We start from the raw sequence: 12,850 nt of genomic DNA, 5'->3' as shown, positions 1-12,850 counted from the left end.
GTATACATGGAGGGTATTTCTCAAATGGAGTACATCACTCACTGAGTGCCATCAGTTATCCTCATGGGTATCAGGTGAAAGCCCAGCTGGAGAAGGCAAGACCCCTTCCGCCACAGGCCCCGCCCCTGGAGTCTAGCTCTGTCGGCCCCCACTCCCAAGCCTGATTCTGCATGGCCACGTATAGAGGCAGGGCTGTCGTGATGCTCCCGGGTGGCCCTCCCCAGTGGCAGGAAAAGCTACGCTGCCCCACTGTGGTCCCATCCCCGCTCCCCTGCCAGGAAGAGGAGGACTGTCTTCCCCAGGGGCCAGGGGAAGCTGGGCTGCTATACCATGGTTCCAGTCTTGCACAGGAGGTGGGATGGGAGGAGCTGGGTTGCCATGCTGCAGTTCCAGCCTTTCCCAGGGGTCAGGGAGAGCCAGGCTGCCATGCCATGGTTCTAACCTTCCCCGAGGGCCAGGAGGAGCCGGGCTGCCATGCCATGGTTCACGCCTTCCCCCGCTGTGGCCCCAGCCTGAGGCAGTCAGTCACGTAGGCAGCTTTTCGGAAGGCTGTGCCTTTGCAAAATTACATGTGTGTCCAAGGAAAACACTTGATATTTAATATCAAATGGGGACGAAAATATCACTATGATTTTAAAGATATTCACTGTGAGTGAAATTGTCTCCACATAGAGGGCTGCATGCAGACTATGTCCCACTTCCATCGTATTTTGTGGTGTTAAGTGTGCATAAAACCTACAGCAGACTCTGCCCAGGAGTGAACTGCACAGAGAGAAAAGAGCAAACAGGGACATTTTAAGAAAGCTTGCCAGCGAGATCCAGGTGTGTTACCTTGAGCAGTGGTGGAATGATCATGTAAGGCATTAAAACAACAAGCAATCTGTGGCATCTTAGGGTATGTCTACACTACAAAGTTAATTCAAACTAACAGCCGTTAGTTCGAATTAACTTTAATAGTGGCTATACATACAAACCACTAGTTCGAATTTAAATCGAACTAGCCAAGCGCTTAATTCGAACTAGGTAAACCTCATTTTACGAGGACTAAGGCCTAGTTCGAATTAAGTAGTTCGAATTAAGGGCTCTGTAGCCACTTAATTTGAACTAGTGAGAGGCTAGCCCTCCCCAGCCTGCCCTGGTAGCCACTTTTGGCCAAACCAGGGATACTCTTCTGCCCCCCTCCCGGCCCTGGAGCCCTTAAAGGGGCACAGTCTGGCTACAGTGCTTATGCCAGTTGCAAGCCTGCCAGCCCCAGCAAGCAGACCCTGCACCTGGCACACCATGAGCCAGCTACCTGCTGCCACCCAGCCCTCCGCCTCTTCCCAGGACCAGGCTGGTGGCCCCTAGGAGCCTCCCCGAGGCCGCAAGAGGTGGGTGCCCGCCTGGTCTAGAGAGGAGATCGTGGACCTCATCGAGGTTTGGGGAGAGGCCTCCAACGTCCACGATCTCCCCAGTAGGCACAGAAATGCAGCCGTCTAGGGCAGGATAGCTGCCAGCTTGGCCACCAAAGGCCACATGCGAACCCAGGAGCAGGTTTGCATGAAAATCAAGTTGGTCCAGTGAGACCCCCGACCCTGAGCCCTTAGAACATAAGAATGGCTGTACTGGGTCAGACCAAAGGTTCATCTAGCCCAGTATGCTGTCTGCCAACAGCGGCCAACACCAGGTACCCCGGAGGAGATGGACAGAAGACAATGACCAAGCAATTTGTCTCGTGCCATCCATCTCCAGCTTTTCACAAACAGAGGCCTGGCTAATGGCACTCCATGGACCCAACCTCCATGAATTTACCTAATTTCTCTTTAAACTCTGTTATACAGGGAGTCCCTGAGTTACGCGGATCCGACTTACGTTGGCCCCACAGTTACGAACGGGGTTTTTCTCGCCCCGGAGAATGGGAGCAGCAGGACGCCCAGATGCACCGCGGTCCCGCCGCCCGTGTCCTCCGGGGCGAGAAAAGCTGCTCCGCGTCTCCCTGGTCTGCTGGGGGGGGGAAGCTGAGCAAAGCCGCAGAGTATGCGGGCAGCGGGACAGCCCAGTGCTCCGCGGTTTTGCTTCCGTCTCGGTCCGCCGCCCGCGTCTCACTGCTGCACCCGCCCCCCCCCCCCCCAGCAGACCAGGCTTTTCTCCGGACGCCTGTGGTAGAGCAGCTGTGGCGCTGCCGGTTGGTCCCGTAGTGCTGCTCTGGGCGCTACTGGACCAACCTGGCAGCACCCCAACTGCTCTGCCCCAGGCGTCCTGATTCAGCCGCTACTGGTCAGTTTCAGCAGCGGCTGAATCAGGACGCCTGGGGCAGAGCAGCTTGGGTGCTGCTGGGTTGGTCCAGCACCCCAGCTGCTCTGCCCCAGGAGTCCCCAAGTCAGCCACTGCTGAAACTGACCAGCGCTGACTACAGGAAGCCCGAGGCAGAGTTGCTCTGCCCCGGGCTTCCTGGAATCAGCCGCTGATCAGTTTCAGCAGCAGCTGACTTGGGGATACCTGGGGGATACCTGGGGTTCTTAAGTTGAATCTGTATGTAAGAACTGGCATCCAGATTCAGCCTGTTGAAACTGATCAGCGGCTGATTCCAGGAAGCCTGGGGCAGAGCAACTCTGCCTTGGGCTTCCTGTAGTTAGCCGCTGGTCAGTTTCAGCAGCGGCTGAATCTGGACGCCAGTTCTGACTTACATACAGATTCAACTTAAGAACCTACAGTCCCTATCTTGTACGTAACCCGGGGACTGCCTGTAGTTCTAGCCTTCACAGCCTCCTGTGGCAAGGAGTTCCACAGGTTGACTATGTGCTGTGTGAAGAACTTTCGCTTATTAGTTTTAAACTGCTGCCCATCAATTTCATTTGGTGTCCTCTAGTCCTTCTATTATGTGAACTAATGAAGAACTTTTCTTCATTCACCCTCTCCACACCATTCATGATTTTCTAGACCTTTATCATATCCCCCTTCAGTCTCTTCTTTTCTAAGCTGAAAAGTCTGAGTCTCTTTAGCCTCTCTTTATATGGGACCTGTTCCAAACCCCTAATTATTTTGAATTAACTAAATCAAATTAAGTTAGTTCGAATTAGTGCTGTAGTGTAGACATACCCTTAGAGATTAACAATATATCATGATCTTTCGTGGGTAAAACCCACTTCATCAGAGGAGCTGGAATGGAAATTACAGAAGGTAGGGTATATAATAGCAAAAGCAGTTACATGTCAATTGTAATACCTGTGTTAATTAAGCTAATCAAATCAGGCTGGATGTGTCCCATTCCTAGCTTTTGATATCTGAATGTGAACATCAGAGGCTGGGGAAATTTCCTTTGTAGTGAATTAACTAGTTAATATCTTCATTCAAGCCCAAGCTGATAGTGTTGAACTTGCAAATGCACTCCATCTCCTGATGTAATTGGGTGACAAAATGCCTTTGTAGAAGAATGGCTACTTTTAAATCCATTATTGAATGCCGCGGTAGGTTAAAATGTTCCCTATATTTTTGTGTGTTTTACCATTTCTGATATCTGATTTGTGTCCATTTATCCTATGTTGCAGAGACTGTCCAGTTTGGCCAACGTACATGGCAGAGAGGCATTGCTGGCACTTAATGGCATAGATCATATTATAGGAGGTTAGTTGTATGAGCCCTTGATGTTGTGGCTTATGTGGTTAGGCCCTGTGATGGTGTCACTTGTATAGATAGGTGGGCAAAGTTGACAACTTAAATACCCAACTGGGGAAGTGAGGAAACAGATTGACCGAGCCAGATGAGTACCCAGAAGCACCTACTTCAAGAGAGGTCCAACAAGGAAAACAACAGAACACCACTGGTCATCACCTACAGCCCCTGCTGAACCGCACCCCAGCGCATCATAGACAATCTACAAGCTATCCTGAAAAACAATCCCCTTCTCTCACAGACCTTGGGAGACAGGCCAATCCTCACCTACAAACAATCCCCCAACCTGCTGAAGCAAATACTTACCAGCAGCCACACACCATACCGAAGAAACACTCAACCAGGATCCTGTCCCTGAAACAAACTTAGTTGTCAACTCTGTCCACACATCTGCACACGCAACACCATCACGGGATCTAACTACATAAGCCATAACACCAGGGGCTCACACACCTGCATAGGAGTGTGGGGGAGAGGGGGCTCAAGGCCTGGGGAGAGAGTTGGGGTGTAGAAGTGTGAGGGCTGGGTTTGAGAGGCTCAGGGCTGGGACAGAGGCTTGGGGTGCAAGGGATCTGGCTGGGGGTGCAGGCCCTAGAATGTAGGAAGGGGTCTCCAGGTTTGGGGAGATGCTCAAGATGGGTGTTTGTGTGCAGGAGCGGGTACAGGCTCTGGGCATGGGGTGAGGCTTTAGGGTGCTGGAGGATGCTCATGGTTGGAGGTCCTCAAAGTGGTGTAGCAATTCTGGCTTACCCGGTTTGTTCCCTGCGGAAGATGGCGAGGAGGGGCTCCTATCCCTTAGCTGCAGCAGCTCTGGGCTTGCTGCTGTCCTGAGCGGAGCTTAATTGGGAAGCTGCACAGCATAGGGAGAACTTGTCTTCCTTACTTTGCTGTAAAGCAAATGGGATTAACATATGTGTCAGTGTCATACCAAACCTTCAGATGTGCTTGTTAAATCCCCAGATGACAAGAAAAATCAAGTTTTTCCCTTGAGCCTGATTTACAGTTTCTACACCAAGTAACAGTAACAAAACAGAACAATGTCATCCAAGAAAATATTAAAAGAAAATGAGTTTCTTCCAAACCATGGTGTTAAGTCAACAATTTTTTTTATCAGATCTTGCTTTCCAATTACCATTTCTGAGGTGTACTTTGAAATTCTGTTTCCTTCTCTTGGTACAAAGCTGGCTTTCATTTACCTTCTTTGTCAATTACTTTGAGATCTACTGATGAGAAGTACTGAATAAGAGCAAGATATAATTATCTACTATATATTTTAAAGAATTTGTGTGTCTCCATGAGTCCATCTTCCTGTGAGTCCATTTGTTCAAAACCTCTCCCTAGAACCACCAAATTTAGTATGCAGCTTCTTCTTATCCTAACTTAAAACAAGGTCAGGGTTTGGTTGTGCCATGACAATGGGGTGTGCACGGAATGGGACTTATTTCCATAACACGGAAAGGAAGGGAACTGCTAGAAGGGACAGTTAGACTGCACTGGGAAGCAGCTGCACCAGTAAGAGAGCGGTCAACTGGGGAAAAAGTTCTGAATGTTGCTGTTGACTGTCCACAGGTAAAGTTCCCATGCTGGCGCTGGCCATCGTTGTAGCCCCTTCCCCTGCTTGATCCTCACCTCCAACAGAGGAGCCTCCAGCCCACCACTGAGGGAGCCCAAACCACTGCCTCCTCCTCCCCCCCCCACCCTCAGCCCCTGTGCAAGATGGGAGGAGGGGCCAGATAGACAGTGCAGCCCCCATCCCTGGGCAGCTGCTGCTATCAGATCAGCACAGGCCCAGGCATCCTAAGAACCGTCATCAGACCAGCACAGCCCTCACCACTGCAGGAGCCTCCTCACATCCTCCAGCACATCCTCCACACACACCAACCGCCTGCCCTGACTGCTGAATTCCCCACCCCTTGCCCTGAACCCCCTTCCTCTCCGCCCTACCCCCAACCCCTCACAACCCAACTGCTTAAAAAAATGAATTAAGGACCTGAGCAACACCTGGTACATCTGATTTTATTACAACAGTATCTGTCCCTGGAACACCATTTCCCCTGTTTCATCTCCAGCCCACTCTCTAACACTCCAAATCAATGCTTGTATTCAATGATGACTCTTTTGAAAAGAGCCATTCCCAGGTCAGAGTGTCACTTATGCTTTCCACACAGGACTCTGTACAGGAGTGAATTTCTAAAACATTCATGACTTAACTTAGGAATCTCACACAAGACTAATCCAACCCTCTCTTCCTATCCCCCAAGAGATGTTATAATGGCATTAAACATTGACAGAAATCCAAGCTCTGCAAGTCCCAGCTGCCCCAAAAGGTTTGGAACCCGTAGCAAACACAGTAAAAGACTCCTATACCTGTTCCATATCAGAGACCTTCATCCGGGCCTAAGTAGCAGATGAAACAGTGACCTTGCAATTGAACCATCTCAATGGGTAACAATTACTCTGAGTACAGTCTTGGTTTTCCCTTATCAGTCACTATGTTCAAAGCAAGGATCATCATTACCTATACACAGGGCACAAAGAAACTCATGCTTCTATTACTCATCTGGTATATCTACTATCCTTATTTACACTACCACTGTGCTACTGCATACCCTACATTAAACAGTGTTTGACACCTAGGATCCCATTCCAGTCCCTGTTATACCAATGGAGCTAAACGGTTACTTCAGATTTAGCCAATATCCAGCCAATCATTTGTGAAACATTAAAACACTGGTGAAAAATTTGCCATTTGGGCCACGCTCCCACAGTATATTAAGTGCAGGATAGCCACCACCACTGTAGCAGCCCATTTTGACTCCCATTCCCATTTCTCAAGTGTTAGACTACTATGCAGCCAAGTTAAGATAAATTACGCTTTGGTAATTTCTCTTTAGTTTGAAGCACCCGTACAGATAGTTTACAGAACATGCCATTCATCTATTTTACTAACACATGAATTTATATCATTGGTGAAGCTTGGTCTCTGATGTCTTGGGCATGTCATGGAAGCAAAGAGATTCTTCTATTTAAGATTCTTTTGTTGAACAAATTACTCAGCTCGTGAATAGCATTTTTACTGTTCTCATTCCGAGTAAAGCACAAAATACATTTCTGGGTTTCCTGAGATGAATTCTTTGAGTTAGACTGTAACACCAATCAACTTCTCTTTTGGCAGATTCTCCATTTCAAAGAATACACTTCTGCTTCATGTTCTAAATTATTCCTTTTCCTTCATGATTCTCTATCAATCTGGGAATAAAACTTCACAAAATAATTTTTGAAGAGCACAGACTCCTGGCATACAAGCTAAACTATTGTGACAAACTGTGCAACTTAATGCCCCCATCAGATGGCAACTGGAAAAAATTACCCAGAACAGCAAAAATTAAAAGTGTGCAAATATATGAAGTGACCTGATACACTAAGGAACTCAAGATATCAGGTGCTCCAAAGATCTGGTGATATGATAATATCGTTTTTGTTAAATTGAGACCCTAAACATTTTGAGCCCAACAGTTCTTTCTTCTAATGAGTATAATTTCTACAAGATTCCTATTCAGTAAATGGAGTGAAGCAGGATAAGATAGAGGTCTTTAAAATCCATGACTGGTGTGGAGAAAGTGAATAAAAAGTTATTTATTCCTTCCCATAACACAAGAGCTAGAGGACACCAAATGAAATTAATAGGTACCAGGGGTAACACAAACAAAAGGAAGTATTTTTTCACACAACACACAGTAAACCTATGGACTTTCTTGTCAGAGGATATTGTAAGTCCAAGACTATAAGAAAGTTCACAAAAGAACTAGATAAATTCATGGAGGATAGGTCCATCAATGTGTATGCGTCAGGTTGGGCAGGGATGATATCCCTAGCCTCTGTTTGCCAGAAGCTGGGAATGGGTGACAGTGTGGCTCACCTAATGATCATCTGTTCAAATCATTCCTTCTGAAGCACCTGGCATTGGCCACTGGCGGCAGACAGGATACTGGGCTAGATGGACCTTTGGTCTGACCCAGTATGGCCGTTCTTATGAATCTTTAGTTCTGGTTAATATCAGGGCTTTGATGTTTTGTTCGACTTATGTTTCTACTCCTTTCATTCCTCCTCCCTTGAAAATCTCTCACAAAGAGTTAACAGCTCAGGAATGGGACTATTGCAGCTCATTAGCTCAGAGCAGATCAGCTGGAGAGACAGGTCTGAGCTGCAGAAGCCATTGTGTATGTTCTGCCTTCCTCATTTAGATAAGTAATAGCTTCTAGACAGAATTAAAGTCTCCCTCGAGGCACAAAAACGGTTTTGTGCACTTCAGCACCAGTGCATAATGCTTAATAGCCTTGCAAGTGGCTGGCAGAATTTGGATTTTTGAGGGCTACAAATGTCTTACTTATCTCATCCTCCTCAATGCCGTTTCAGAGCAAAGGAACAGCTTTCTACATGTGCATAGCACCTGTAACATCTGTCTAGCACAGAAGCCTTCTAGTGTTTAGGCCAGTGAACTCCAATCTTTTAAAGCACAAGATCACTTTTTTAAATTTAAGTCCAGGGTCTACCTCAAACCCAAATACCCTTGCCCCGCTTCCTTCATGCCCCTTCTCCAAGACTCCACTCCTGCTCACTCCATCCTTCCTCCCTCCCCCATCCTTCCTCCCTTTCATCAGGCAGGGCCAGAGGGTTGGGGTGCAGGCTCTGGTCTTGGATTAAGGGATTTGAAGTGTTAAGGGATCTGGAGCTGCTTTGAGCTGAGCCTGGGGCAGGGAGTTGCGGTGTAGATGGGGGGTCAGGGTAAAGGCTCTGTAAGGGAGTTTGGATCTAGGGGGGCTCAGAGCTAGGACAGAAGCTTGGTGTGCAGGAGGGGGTTTATGACTGGGTTAGGGGTTCGGGATGCAGGCTGCAGCTAGAAACTGCTTACCACATGTGGTGCAGTGGGACTAAGGCAGGCTCTCACTCCTGCCCTGGCCCTGCATCACTCTCAAAAGCAAACTCCCTCCATCCCAAGCCCTGTTGTACTCCCTTCCATTCTGTGGAGATAGACTACAGGGTTGGAGAGGGGCACCCTGACATCAGCACCCCCTCCTCTTCCTTCCCTGTCCTGCCCAGCAAGCAGTGGTGGGGGGACAGCTCCAAGGCAAAGAGCAGGAGATGCACAGCAGTGGGAGGAAGGGGCAGCTGAAGTGCCAGCACATTATAGCCTCTTGGCCAAACCTGTCAAGATCACCTGTCAGAGTCTCCAAGATCTACCAGGAGAGCCCGATCTATTGGCTGGTGACCACTGGTTTAGCCCTGTGCAAATCTCAGTGCATTGGTTTTTCAATGGATGACATGAATTGGTGTTTCACAAGAGAAAACCCGGGAGCTTCTATTTAGCTATTTATCCCATGCTCTTTCATTATGGCCTCCTGAGGTAAGAGCTCCTGGCCTAGTGATGTGCTGAGAGCTTTCAGTTCCCACTCAGGGAACTCCTTCTGCTTTCAATAACCACACCAAGCTGTTTCTTCTTGGTATTCAGCATGCCCAGTTTCCAACAATCAGCAGACGTTCAGGGAATTCAGCACCTTGGCAGGGAAGTCCTCCTCAAAGTCTTCAGGGAAATGTCAGTTTCACTCAGGCAAAAACTCAACTCTCACTGACTTCAGAGGAAGCAGAAGATACTTTGCAGGACCAGGGCCAGTTGAGATCTTTTTGTAAGGGGAGGGTCACAAAGCAGATGGGTTTTTATTATGTTTGAATATCTGAGTGCAAGTAAGTGGAAAAACTGCTATGTTCAGTATTGCTAACCCCGAAACATTCAAAAAGTACCAATCAAGCTCTTCCCAGATAATCACAGGGTTGGCATTCAGTGTGGATGATTCCTTTTTCAATGCCCTTTTGCTATGTAGACGCTCTCTTTCAGAAGAAGCTTTTTCAGAAGATCTCTTCTGGAAAAGTTTCTTCTGAAAGAAGCCTGCAGTCTAGACATAGCCTAAGTCCCTTCGGATTCACTAGGAGGTAAGATATCATTTTGTTCTGGTTTACAATCAATGAGTTTTATCTTGACTGCAAGAGCCTTTCTCTTGTACAAAGGATCATTTTTCATAGCTGATTACTGGGAGCATACATAGCTTGTCCTATTAAGAGTTTATAAGGCAAATCCTCAGATGAAGCTTCACTAACAAAAATTCATCCCTAAGTTCTTAAAAACATGAGGGTTTGAAATGACTCCCTGGATCTCAGAGTCTGACAGATGGTGCCATTTCTGTGATAATGGAAAGCAGATTTGGACCAGAGAGCCTTTCGTGGTCCAGAATTTTAAGTAGATCAGATATTTTGCATAATGAGCTGACTGAGAGAGGGTGTAGGTGTCAGTGAGAAGAAAAGAGGGTTAAGAGCCAAATTTCTTATGTTAACAATTCCACCTGCCAAGAAACTAGATGGTCAGAGGACTGGCAAAGGGGTATCAGGTTTTCCACATCATGGTCATCTCCTTGACTCCAGCTCAGCTGCCACCTTAGAGATATTGCTTGGCTTGGAAGAAGTGAGTTGGGGTTGGTCTTAGCCAACAAGTATCCACATTGCAGAAGCCACCTCCACAGATAACACACAGAACACTCCTCCCAACAAAAACAGTCAGGCTGAGGTACAGAGACTGATTCAGTGGGCCCAAGATCATGGCTGAGACCAACCCAGGTATGTTGGGATATCTTGCCTCGTTCTACAGATAATCACTCCTTCCATCTCCAGGGCTGTCAGTCTGGCACCTTTCAAGATCACTCATCACAGAAACTATTAAATGATCAGCCAACCAAAGTCCCAGCTACTCATGTCCTGTGGCTCTAGCAACTCATGAACTCCATTTAACCCTGGTGTCAAGTAGGCATTAATACATCGCCTTCAGTGATGCTGTGCCTGCTTGCCCTAGGACTGAACTGGGCATGTTCTCTTCCAAGATTTCATTAAATTACTCATCTGTCGCCTCTTTCAACATGTGGTAGAAATGAAGGAGAAGCATCAGGAAAAGCCACCTCATGGAGCACTCTGTGTGCCTGTGGACGAGTCTGAGAGTTGGGAAAATTCTACTGCTTGATTTCTTTAATTAAATAAGTCTAGACTGGACAAAACATGCTGGGGAACACAGCATAGGTTTCAATCTTTGCAATGGCAGAAGAGGCACAGCCCCATGGCATAACTCCGACTTCTACAATGCTATGTTGATGAGATACCAATGACTAGCGCACAGGCAACTGAAGGCACTTTACAGATAAGGCCACTGAGAAACTCCACTAGCTAAAGCTTTAATTATTCCTCCTCCCTCACTGAATACATCAGTGTTGATCTGTCCACAGTGGAACCAGCGTTACACCTGTCCTGGTGATATTGACTGTTTCAGGCCACTTGTCTGATTGTCGAAATCAAGGTGCCCATGTGCCTACTCTGCGGACACAGGGCTATGCTGTTACTCCTGTTTTAACTAAGGCAAAGAGAGTTGCCTCGGGTCTTGCATAGAATCTGTGGTAGAGTTAGGAATTGGACCTGGGTCTCTTGCACGCCAGGTTAGTGGACTGATCACTGGACTACCCTTCCTCTCCGTTTTGCTCTGTATCCACTTCTGTGCCCAGGAGATAGGTCCATTCATTCCCTGGTGTTTCTGTTGAGATGTGCCAACATGAGGGCATTTAGTGCTGAGGGGAAGTTTGGGAATATCAATAGACACCCTTTGAGAATGTCTGAGGGTTCCATATATACCTCAGATGGGCCACAAATCAACCATCAGAGTGTGAGGACTTGCAGACCCAGATGAGATTTGAAATGAGTTTGAAGGGTTGGAGTCTAATTGCCAGTCTGTTGTACTCTCCAATCCCGTACCTGGACTTCATTCACTTGGCTGGTCTGGCTGTGCACCCACGAGGCCTGGTGCATCTCAAAGAAATGCAAACAAACTGACAAACAAATATTCCCCCAGCTCTTTGCCATCTGTTGTTTTTGCCCTCTTCAAAGAAAATCTGTGTTTAAAAGGCCTGATGGAGGGAAGCAGCCTCGCATGGGAAACTCACATCTCTCAGCAAACTCAGAACACAGAAGAACCACGAGAAATCAAGTCTCATGTTGGTAAAATACCCAAAAGGGAAAGATACATAGCTGGCAAAATAGGCTTTAGTCAAAGCCTGTGTAGCTTTATGTGTAGCAGGAATTTGTTTGTTTGTTTGTTTGCTTTTTGTTTTGTTTTGTTTGATTGACATTTGTGTCACAGTTTCAGAGAAAATCATGCCAGTGGGTATTGGTTACAGTTCAGTGAACATGGGCATGCCAGTTGAATCATAAACAAAATCATCTTGGCTACCATGACAACTGGCTCTTTCCAACTCTCTGCAGAAGGGGCATCTGGATCATGATATGAAATGTGCTGCCAAGGGAAGGCCATCAAAGGATGCTGCAGTGAGATAGCAGAGCAGACTTTGTGCCCTAGAAACCAAGAAGGTTGGCTCTTTAGAGTTACCTGCCTGTCATGGAACCAAAGATGACTGTGTTAAAGGGCTAAAGAGGAGGCCATATTTTCCTGTGCTCCTCTGCCAAGACAACCGCCCAAATGAAAATCTGAGATGAATATGGTACACCTCTTATGAGAAAACCCATTGAATGCAACATTAAAGGATATGCTTTTCTATTAACTACCACCTTAATTACTCAGAATAGAAATGAACCCAATGTATAATGTACCAGTGTACTGTACCCTTGAACATGAACATACCCTTTGATATAGCTCCCTTTCAGGAAGCAGGGCTCCAAGAAAATAAAAAGATTCTTATGTCCCTAGAGCGAGGAATACTACATACAGTAATTCCTCATTTAACACGTGCCTGCTTAACACGTTTTCGCAATAGCGTGATTTTTTTTTAGGGAACATTTTTTGAATTACATGACTATCCCCGGAATAACACGATTTCCCCAGCTGACCCATTGCCAGCGGCTGCACGGGGCTTCCCCCACCTCCCTGCAAAGCGGCGGAGGGTTCACCGCTCGCTGCACAGTTCCCCAGCGACCCCCCCTCGCCGGACGCAGTGCGGGTCCCAGCAGACCCATCACAGGAGCACTCTCCCAACCCAATCCCCCTCCCCTCTCCTCTCCTTCCCGTCCCCAGAGCCTCCCCTCCCTGCTGTAACCCAGTCCCCTTTCTCCCCCAACCTTATGTCCCAGTCCCAACAGACACCACTGCTTGAAACGC

At 47.3% G+C, this 12,850-nt stretch overlaps 1 protein-coding gene across 25 annotated transcripts in view; it reads right to left on the bottom strand.

Annotated features, from left to right (window-relative positions):
* NCOR2 (nuclear receptor corepressor 2) overlaps window positions 1-12,850 on the bottom strand; it is a 494,549-nt gene that overhangs the window by 356,847 nt on the left and 124,852 nt on the right. Inside the window, exon 2 of one of the 25 annotated variants that reach the window (XM_075898482.1) lies at window positions 4,402-4,538. The exons of the other annotated variants lie outside the window; for them this stretch is intronic. The gene's annotated coding sequence lies outside the window, so the exon portion shown is untranslated. The remainder of the gene's footprint in view (window positions 1-4,401; window positions 4,539-12,850) is intronic. 25 annotated transcript variants of the gene reach the window in all.

Source organism: Pelodiscus sinensis, chromosome 15 (assembly GCF_049634645.1).
Source record: "Pelodiscus sinensis isolate JC-2024 chromosome 15, ASM4963464v1, whole genome shotgun sequence".
NCBI lineage: Eukaryota > Metazoa > Chordata > Testudines > Trionychidae > Pelodiscus > Pelodiscus sinensis.
This window is presented reverse-complemented; position numbering and strand designations above follow the sequence as displayed.